This window comes from Chiloscyllium punctatum, chromosome 23 (assembly GCF_047496795.1).
Source record: "Chiloscyllium punctatum isolate Juve2018m chromosome 23, sChiPun1.3, whole genome shotgun sequence".
Classification (NCBI taxonomy): Eukaryota; Metazoa; Chordata; class Chondrichthyes; order Orectolobiformes; family Hemiscylliidae; genus Chiloscyllium; species Chiloscyllium punctatum.
In genome coordinates, this window is record NC_092761.1 from 76,204,543 (window position 1) to 76,214,527 (window position 9,985).

The window sequence follows — 9,985 nt, forward strand, 5'->3', positions numbered from 1 at the left end:
TACATCTACATCTACCCCTTACCTAACACTACGGGCAATTTAGCATGGCCAATTCACCTGACCTGCACATCTTTGGACTGTGGGAGGAAACCGGAGCACCCGGAGGAAACCCACGCAGACACGGGGAGAACGTGCAAACTCCACACAGTCAGTCGCCTGAGGCGGGAATTGAACCCGGGTCTCCGGCGCTGTGAGGCAGCAGTGCTAACCACTGTGCCACCGTGCCACCCAAAACAACACACACGAACCAAGAACTGAACTACAGAAGCAAACATCCCTACACATACAAACAAATCTGCATCAGGATGTTATTTCAACGATCCACTACACACTGCAGCACCCAGGAACTATGAAGATCAATAAATAACGGTACAGCGTATTTAAGAAGAACTAGCAGCCAACGGACGCGCAAACGATTGCTTCCCTGACCGGGAATCGAACCCGGGCCGCGGCAGTGAGAGCGCCGAATTCTAACCACTAGACCACCAGGGAGATATACAACACTGACATTGACTTTATACACACTTATTCACCGTCTAACACTCTTGGTCACCTGTAGAGATGTATTATCTGACACTCCACTTACACCAGTAATGTGATCTCTTGATCTCTCTGCCTATAATTTCTGTGCCTGTGTGCCCTGCTGTCTCACTGTGCCTGACAAAGGGACTGCACTCCAAAAGCTTGTGTAATGTCAAATAAACCTGTTGAACTATAACCTGGTGTCAATTGACTTCTGAATTTGTCCACCCATTCCAATAACGGCATTTCCACATCATGGCTGTCATGATATATAGTCTATTGAGGTAAATTTAGGATATACTTTATTTTAAATAACATGAAGACTCAGCATTTTCACAATAATCCTCAAAATTATTTTAATCAACTTGTTATAACACATCGCTGGGATGGGTGAGTCTTGACTTCAGATTTTCCTGACCGAGAGATAGGGACATTACTACTGTGCCTTAATAGATATTTTTACTCAACCTTTTGATATGTTACAGCACAATCGGCAGTAAGTTCAATTTTAAATTTTCAAACTTTGGGATCAGTCTTATTGACTACCTTGGGGTTTCTGCTAGTTTTGTAGTTTTACAATCATACTCCTCCTGCCCCTACATAATCTCTCAGCAGTTAAAATTGTACCTATTATTGGTTTCCCTTGACAGATGTCAATGCTTATTTTAAAATAGAAAGATGCATTAGGTATCAGTTTCTCCTCATCTTTAAATTGGTAGACTGTGATCCAATGTAGAAACAACAAGCACTAGGGTGATGGGTGAATGGAATTTTGTGTGAGATAGAATACGGGCAGCAGAAATTTGGTGAGCAGGAATTTACACAAAACCTTGTTCCCGTCAACATCGGCTGAGCTTAGGCCTAGAGTTGAGGTATGAAAGGCAAAAGGACCCCTGCCTGTGACCCATTTTCCAAGTTGGAACTGTTCAGCCATATTAATTTTCAAGACCACTACCACTCAATCATGAATAAAGATTCTAGTTTCTTCCAATGGAAGGAGTTTGCTCAGGAGCTTGTGCACCTTTCAGGATGAAACTAATCAAGGAAAAGTCGTCACCAGAACCAGCCTTGCTAATGTCTCAATGTTTTAATTAAATATATTGGGAGGAAAATTCAAGCAATATTTATTTAGAACATTATGTTTTGGAGACATTGAGCAATAATCCAATATGTATAAAATTGAAAACATATGATGGTATTTGAATCACATTTAATTTATTGTGATGCACAACACCACAGCAATTACAATAAAATTTTACCATATGTATCAAAGTATGCAACTTTGACTTCTAATTCAGCATTTCGGTATCCACAGTTTGACATCAGAGACCCTGGACACTATTGGTATGAAAACTAAGTTGCAATCCAATATGTTTCTGATTGAAATCATGACAGCAGTAAGCGACGATTCAGAATTAATCTGTCCAAAATGCTCAGTTATTTTGATTATTTTAATGATTGCCCATATGGTATTAATCTCATTCAGACAGAATTTCTAATTTTACTATTTTACTTATAATTATATAATGATAGATCATTCTCTTCTGATGTGTAACACCAGATGGAGCATTTTTGCAAGCTTAGGTTTGATAGTGGTCATGTCTCCATATGGTTTTATTCTCCATTGCACTGAGTTTATACTACCTTCATCTGTAGGTTGACAGCTCTCAGTGCTGCAAAATCACCTCCAGCTCTTGAGAACTTGCTGAGAATTTGCAGGTTGATCTACCTGACCTACTTACCATTTCAAAGCAGGCTTATCCAACTAAAATCTAGTAGTCTTTCCAGTTGTGTTGAATGCAATTTGCTGACCAATTGCTTTCTGATTACCTTCTTATATAAATGCAATTGGTTTGCTCACAATTTCCTACATATTTAAAGAGTCATCTGGCCTGCTAACTTATTTTCATCTAGAACTCAGGTTACTCAATTACTGAGGACTTCCTCAACAATAGATATACTTTTACATTTTAAATGGGATCAACTAATTTTGATTTTTTCCAGTCCTTTCAACTTTGATCTTAAGGCATGGATGATTATTGTTAATCTTTTGCAATTACACTTGAGCAGTTAACTGTAAGTATTGTAATGGACAAAACAATACCGTTAGGAAGGACAGAATTGGGATATTTGTAGCATTTTCCAGATTTTCGAAGCTGGGTAATTTCCAAATTATTCCACTGAGCCAAATTGATTGAGATAATTTAGTTATACCATGGAACATCTATGTTCTAACTTCATTTTTTTCTGTTCAAGCAACAAATACTCACGCATTACAATGATTTACAATGTAAAATTGCTTTTATCCTGATTTAAAGTCAGAGAGATGTACAGCACAAGAACAGACCCTTCGGTCCAACCCGTCCATACCGATGATATCCCAACCTAATCTAGTCCCATTTGCCCGCATTTGATTAATATCCCTCGAAACGCTTCCTATTCATATACCCATCCAGATGCATTTTAAAGTCTTTCTACACATGCACCACCCTCTGCATGAAAATGTTGTCCCTTAGGGCCTTTTTAAATTTTCCCCCTCACACCCTAAACCTATGCCCAGTGGTTCTGCTCTCCCCCATCCCAGGGAAAAGACACTGTCTAATTCCTGATGAAGGGCTTTTGTCTGAAACATCAATTCTCCTGCTCCTCAAATGCTGCCTGACCTGCTGTGCTTTTCCAGCACGACACTCTCGACTCTAATCTCCAGAATCTGCAGTCCTCACTTTCTTCCTGTCTAATTACCCTATTCAAAGTTTGGGAGAAGATTTGTAGCTCGGGTGCTCATTGTTGTGGTTCTGTTCGCCAAGCTGGGAATTTGTCTTGCAAAGGTTTCGTCCCCTGTCTAGGTGACATCCTCAGTGCTTGGGAGCCTCCTGTGAAGCGCTTCTGTGCTGTTTTCTCCGGTATTTATAGTGGCCTGTCTCTGCCACTTCCGGTTGCCAGTTCGAGCTGTCCACTGTAGTGGCCGGTATATTGGGTCCAGGTCGATGTGTTTGTTGATAGAGTCTGTGGATGAGTGCCATGCCTCTAGGAATTCCCTGGCTGTTCTCTGTTTGGCTTGCCCTATAATGGTAGTGTTGTCCCAGTCGAATTCGTGTTGCTTGTCGTCTGTGTGTGTGGCTACTAAGGATAGCTGGTCGTGTCGTTTCGTGGCTAGTTGGTGTTCGTGTATACGGATCGTTAACTGTCTTCCTGTTTGTCCGAAGTAGTGTTTTCTGCAGTACTTGCATGGGATTTTGTACACTACATTAGTTTTGCTCATGTTGGGTATCGGGCCCTTTGTTCTGGTGAGTTGTTGTCTGAGGGTGGCTGTTGGTTTGTGTGCTGTTATGAGTCCTAGTGGTCACAGTAGTCTGGCTGTCAGTTCAGAAATGCTCCTGATGTATGGTAGTGTGGCTAGTCCTTTGGGTTGCGGCATGTCCTTGTTCCGTTGTCTCTCCCTTAGGCATCTGTTGATGAAATTGCAAGGGTATCCGTTTTTGGCGAATACCTTGTATAGGTGTTCCTCTTCCTCTTTTTGTAGTTCTGGTGTGCTGCAGTGTGTTGTGGCCCTTTTGAATAGTGTCCTGATGCAACTTCATTTGTGTGTGTTGGGATGGTTGCTTTCATAGTTTAGGACTTGGTCTGTGTGTGTGGCTTTCCTGTAAACCTTTGTGGTGAATTCTCCATTCGGTGTTCTCTGTACCATCATGTCTAGGAATGGGAGTTGGTTATCCTTTTCTTCCTCTCTAGTGAATCGGATTCCTGTGAGTGTGGCGTTGATGATCCGGTGTGTGTTCTCTATTTCTGTGTTTTTAATTATTACAAAGGTGTCATCCACGTATCTGACCCAGAGTTTGGGTTGAAGTTGTGGTAAGACTGTTTGTTTTAACCTGCAGAAAACACTACTTTGGACAAACAGGAAGACAATTAACGATCCGTATACACGAACACCAACTAGCCACGAAACAACACGACCAGCTATCCTTAGTAGCCACACACACAGACGACAAGCAACATGAATTCGACTGGGACAACACTACCATTATAGGACAAGCCAAACAGAGAACAGCCAGGGAATTCCTAGAGGCATGGCACTCATCCACAGACTCTATCAACAAACACATCGACCTGGACCCAATATACCGGCCACTACAGTGGACAGCTCGAACTGACAACCGGAAGTGGCAGAGACAGGCCACTATAAATACCGGAGAAAACAGCACAGAAGCACTTCACAGGAGGCTCCCAAGCACTGAGGATGTCACCTAGACAGGGGACGAAACGTTTGCAAGACAAATTCCCAGCTCGGCGAACAGAACCACAACAATTACCCTATCCATGCCCTTCATGATTTTATAAACCATTATAAGCTCACACTTCAGTGTCCGACGCTCCAGGGAAAACAGCCCCAGGCTATTTCAGTCTCTCCCTGTAGCTCAAACTCTGCTAACCCTGGCAACATTCTTGTAAATCTTTTCTGAACCCTTTCAAGTTTCACAACATCCTTCCATTATTTTAAGATTGCTCAGCTTTTCTTCTCTAACAATTGAATATTCAATAGAAGCCAGGTGAAGCTTGATGCACAGTAACCATACAAAACTAAAGAAAGCAAGCTTAAAACAATGGTTCTGAAAAGGTTAACATTGGAGTTTGCATTAAGCACTACCACCAATCAGGTAATGAGATAAGGACATGTTTCTCTCTCCACAGAGGCTGCCAGACCTGTTGTGAATTTCCGGCATTTCACTCTACCAGCTCCTAAATGAAGGCCTATAGGCACAGGTGTACTAATAGCATCAGTAACACTGTCTAATGCATCTTGTAGTTTAATGATTTTTTAAAAAAAATGTTACAGACCAGGAAACCATTCAGTCCATATTATTTCCCAGGTGCCAATCTCCTGCCTTTACCCCTTTATCATGGAGTACCATTTCTCCCAATCATACAGTGCCCTCGTTAATGCTTCAATGAAAGCTGTCTCCATCACATTTCCAATGTATTCCACACCCTGACTATTTGCTGTGAGAAAATGTTTCCTCAATTCACCCATCCTCCATCTACAAATCACTTTCCACCTAAGCAGTCTTGATTTTTCTTTTAATCAGCGAAATCAGCTTTTTCCTAACTACTCCATCCAGCCTGCTCACGATTTTTAAAAAACCCTTCCTTGAATCTCCTCTCACAAAAGGACAGAAGTCCCAGCAACTTCAACAATTCCTCATAACTGAAGGTTCTCATTTCTGGAACCATTCCTGTAAATCGCTTCTACGTACTTATCAATGCATTCACGTCTTTCCTACAGTGTGGTATCCATAACTATACGCAATACTACATCTAGAGATCTAATCAGTGTCTTGTCTTGCATGATTGAAATCAAGTGCAACTTGATTAAGGCTCACTAGTGGTTCTCCTCTACCAGCTAAACCAGGCAAGCCTTTAGACTAAATAAAAACCAGAAGATCTGCAGATGCTGTAAATCAGAAACAAAAACAGAAGTTGCCGGTAAAGCTCAGAAGGTCTGGCAGCACCAGTAAAGTGAAATCAGAGTTAATGTTTCATGTTTGGCGGAGTGGACTCGATGGGCCAAATGGCCTTACTTCTGCTCCTATGTCTTATGGACCCTTCCTCAGAACGGAGTTCAGCTGGAATTAAAAATTTAACTCTGGATCATTTTAGTCCTTTCCTCTGGATGATTAGTCCAGCAAAGCAGCCAAACCCAACAACTCCTGCAAATGAAACATTAATGAGACATATATAATCAGCAGCAGATTTCGGAGACCACACATTTTAATGAAAGGTCAGGCTTAAGTTTGAGATGAGTATAGTTATCACGAATTGTAGGAGGGAATAGCACATTAGCAATGGAAATAATGCTGTAAATAAGTGATATCATTTCTAGATATGTTGAAGGTTTTAATCTATACATCTGAAAAAATCTTTTTTGGAAGAAAGTAAAATTGTAGGAAGAAGAAAAAATTATGAGGGGACTTCTAGTGATTAGCTAACAATCAAAAGTCAATTTATATAGTTTGTCAATTCACTGAAAATACATTGAATGTCCTGTCTTTTCAGCAGAATTGTCTTACGGCATAAACTAGTACCTATAAAAGTCCTTGATATGATAGGTCAAAGTTATGTTTTACAGTCAGGTGAGAAGGGATGAACTGGGTCCCATCTTTCCAACCTTCTCATTTAATCGCAATAAATGTTCAAGTTCGTTATACCATAAGGTTCCCTGTCACCAATTAAAATGTAGTTATCAATTTTATTGTAAAAACTAAGGAGCCAATCATAAGGTTCTTGAGTGAAATAAAGAGCAACTTTATTACTTACAAAAGAAAATTAAAGAGGTAATGTCAAAATTATGGCCTTCATGGAGTCACTTGGACAGCGACACAGACACACACACTGACACAGACACACACACACAAACAAACTTTAAAGGGGATAGTGTTCAGTAAAAAAGAAGATAAATTAATATACAGTTTAGAGTTCTTTAAGATTTTAGGTTTCATTAAGGTGTGATATGTTAAACTAAGACCATGATTGGTTAATTGACTATTTCGACCATTTGAAGTAGTGAATAGTTCAATTATCATTTGACTTTCAGGACAAGGAGCTGCATGTAAAACCAATAATGTTATAGCTACAATTAAGAGGGATCCTGGATGGAATCAGAAGGCATCTTTTCTACACTTAAAGAATTCTAATATAGCATTCATTGGAATTCACCCCACAGTCTGAAGCAAATGGAATTCAGCAAACTGCATCAGCTCCAAAAAGACTCTAAGTGCCAGCTGCTTGTATTTTCAGAATGGCTTCAGAATCAGGATAAACTTTGGGTCACTCTATGAATTATCCTTTTTTACCCAAGTTTAACTATTACATGGCCAAAACATTTTCTTTGAGTAAGTTTGCTTCGGGTAATAATCCAGTGATTAGTTTTTGATTAAAGAAGGCATTTTACTGAAGAATGTTTCTGCTATGGTGGTGGTAGAAAGGTTAATCAAGTTCTTCTCCTGAGTATAGATTTCAGGCTGAGATCCAGTCAGATCAAGGTACCAATTTAATGACCAAGATGTTTCAGCAATTTATGAATGGTCAGGATATATCACAACTAACGTTTTCATCTTGTACCCACTATCACAAGGGGCTTTAGGATAACACCATCAACTTCTCAAGAAAGTGATCATGGAAAACTGCTATAATCTGTTATCCAAGTTCCAGGGGGACTCATAGAGTCTCTGATGTACCTTAGAAATACCCGTAAAACTTCAAAGATGCCATGATATAATGGGCAGACAAGCAGGCTAGGACTCATACATTTCAGTCTGGGGCGCTGTGATAATGTTACTACTTTTATACTCAATGTGAGCCACTGAAAACTCAGTTTGGTGGTCCATAGCAAGTAGCCAAAAGGATTTGCTACATTGCACTGGAATGTCATATGCTGGAAATCAAGACCTGCTATTCCTGTAGTTGTCACAATCATTAAAATTGTTCAAAAATTATGTAAACTTCTCTAATTCAAATATCATTTCGAACCATTACTTAACAAGATTTATTATTTATTACCAAAGAATAGATTTATGCTACAAGTAAATAATTCTTAGAATCCCTACAGTGTGGAAACAGGCCATTAGGCCCAACAGGTCCACATGATCCTTCAAAAAGTATCCCAGTCAGACCCATTCCCCTACCATATTCCTTTACATTTCCCCTGAACAATGCACCTCGCCTACACATTCCTGAACACTATGGGCAATTTAGCATGGACAGTTCACCTACCCTGCACATCTTTGTTTTTGAGGTGTTGACCTAAAACTCTACTAGTTAAAACTGTAACCGCTGCATAAAGCTCCCACTAAACATGCATATAGGCACAGACAAATATGAAAGTAACATGGCGCTCATGGGTGGAGGGAAAGACTACAAAGTCAGAACAAATATCCTAGTCCATATGATTCATTTAGTTGATCCTTTGTCTTTTTCAGGACTTGCTGCTCCTTGATCATCTTTCTCCAGATACTTCCACTCATTTGGAGGATACACAGTGTGATTGGTTCATACTTATAAAGGTATTTGGAAAAGAAAATTGCAGTTTAGAGAGTAATAAAGGAAATAATGGTTTCCTTCAGAATTGAATTTGTTTGGATATATAGTTGCTCGCTAAGTGGAAGGTTCATTTCCAGACGTTTCATCACCCTACTCAATAACATCTTCAGTGGGCCTCAGGCAAAGCACTGCTGTAAATTCCTGCTTTCTATTTATATGTTTGGGTTTCTTTGGGTAGGTGATATCATTTCCGGTGGTGAAATAACATCATCACAGGAAATGACATCACCAACACAAAGAAACCCAAACATATAAATAGAAAGCAAGAATTTTCAGCAGTGCTTCACCTGAGACCCACTGATGATGTTACCTAGAAGGGTGATGAAATGTCTGGAAATGAACCTTCCAGCTCAGCGAGCAAACCTACATCCAAAACCTCAACCTGAGCTACAAATCTTCTCAAAACTCATTGAGCTGATTTTTAAATGTAAGGGCAAGAATGTTTTCTTTCCTTTTTGTAGATCTAATGGGCTACATAACTAAAAGCCATTAAGCTACCTTGGAGTCAATTATGTAGCTTTTGCATACAGAAGGGCTTTGTCGTCAACAACTGGTTGCCACTCTACAGAGCAATCGTCGATTGTTGCCAGCTGAATCTCCTTTCATACGGACGTTCAATTCCAAATTCATTTGTAATAATTTCCCCACTGCATCAACAACACTTGCAATGATTATCAGGTAACTTTCTTTTTAAAAAATGCAGCGGTGCTTTTCACAATGTTTGATTTCTAAAACGATCCTATCCCATTTCACTCCATTTTTTAAAAAAAATGTTCTTTACAGATTGACGGAATGCATTATTTGATTGGTACCCTATGCTGCAGCTTGCTTGTATATGTCCTGCCTGGTGAGATATCTTTCTGGTATGATAATTGCAGATGAGATATGATCTCCAACATCTGAAGATTCTCATAACGATTAGATTAGATTATTTACAGTGTGGAAACAGGCCCTTCGGCCCAATAAGTCCACACCGACCCGCCGAAGCGCAACCCACCCGGACCCATTCCCCTACCCCTAACACTATGTCAATTCATCTAACCTGCACATTTTTGGACTGTGGGAGGAAACCAGAGCACCCGGAGGAAACTCACGCAGACACGGGAAGAATGTGCAAACTCCACACAGTCAGTCGCCTGAGGAGGGAATTGAACCAGAGTCTCTGGTGCTGTGAGGCAGCAGTGCTAACCACTGTGCCACTGTGCCGCCCACAATGTAAATTAACCAGGAGGTTAGTCCTTTTTCATTCATCCCATGATATCACCGCTGACTAGTTTCATTGTCTTAAGGGAAAATATTACTTTTAGCTCACAATATCTTTGGTCTAATCCACATTAGTTTCATGAAGTTTGGCAAACCTCTGTTG

The 9,985-nt window shown here is 40.2% G+C and overlaps 1 non-coding gene across 1 annotated transcript; it reads right to left on the bottom strand.

Moving 5' to 3' along the window:
• Positions 1-420: 420 nt before the first annotated feature.
• On the bottom strand, positions 421-492 carry trnae-cuc (transfer RNA glutamic acid (anticodon CUC)). Its single transcript has one exon. It is a non-coding gene; the product is annotated as a tRNA-Glu (tRNA).
• Between the last annotated feature and the right edge of the window lie 9,493 nt (positions 493-9,985).